The 884-nt window shown below is 41.4% G+C and overlaps 1 non-coding gene across 1 annotated transcript; it reads right to left on the reverse strand.

Annotated features, from left to right (window-relative positions):
* Positions 1–344: 344 nt before the first annotated feature.
* Positions 345–452, reverse strand: LOC130947123 (small nucleolar RNA R71). The gene has a single exon (XR_009072532.1). It is a non-coding gene; the product is annotated as a small nucleolar RNA R71 (small nucleolar RNA).
* Between the last annotated feature and the right edge of the window lie 432 nt (positions 453–884).

Here is an 884-nt window from a genome sequence, read left to right on the forward strand (position 1 = left end):
CACCTACTCCCGACTTCTATGGGAGAAGCATCTCTATCCCTGCCATTGGAGCAAACAACTTTGAGCTTAAGCCTCAATTAGTTTCTCTAATGCAACAGAATTGCAAGTTCCATGGACTTCCAATGGAAGATCCTCATCAGTTTTTAGCTGAATTCTTGCAAATCTGTGACACAGTCAAGACTAATGGGGTTAACCCTGAGGTCTATAGACTGATGCTATTCCCTTTTGCTGTAAGAGACAGAGCTAGAATATGGTTGGATTCTCAACCTAAAAAAAGCCTGGACTCTTGGGAAAAGCTAGTCAATGCCTTCTTGGCAAAGTTCTTTCCACCACAAAGATGGAGTAAGCTTAGAGTGGAAGTCCAAACCTTCAGACAGAAGGATGGAGAATCCCTCTATGAAGCTTGGGAAAGATGCAAACAATTAATCAGAAGATGTCCTTCAGACATGCTTTCTGAATGGAGCATCATAGGTATTTTCTATGATGGTCTCTCTGAACTATCTAAGATGTCCTTGGATAGCTCTGCTGGAGGATCTCTTCATCTGAAGAAGACGCCTGCAGAAGCTCAAGAATTGATTGAAATGGTTGCAAATAACCAATTCATGTACACTTCTGAAAGGAATCCTGTGAACAATGGGACTAGTCAGAAGAAAGGAGTTCTTGAGATTGACACTCTGAATGCCATATTGGCTCAGAACAAGATATTGACTCAACAAGTCAATTTGATTTCTCAAAGTCTGTCTGGAATGCAAAATGCACCAAACAGTACTAAGGATGCTTCATCTGAGGAAGAAGCTTATGATCCTGAGAACCCTTCCATGGAAGAGGTGAATTACCTAGGAGAACCCTATGGGAATACCTACAATTCTTCATGGAGAAATCAC

Source organism: Arachis stenosperma, chromosome 8, assembly GCF_014773155.1.
Source record: "Arachis stenosperma cultivar V10309 chromosome 8, arast.V10309.gnm1.PFL2, whole genome shotgun sequence".
NCBI lineage: Eukaryota > Viridiplantae > Streptophyta > Magnoliopsida > Fabales > Fabaceae > Arachis > Arachis stenosperma.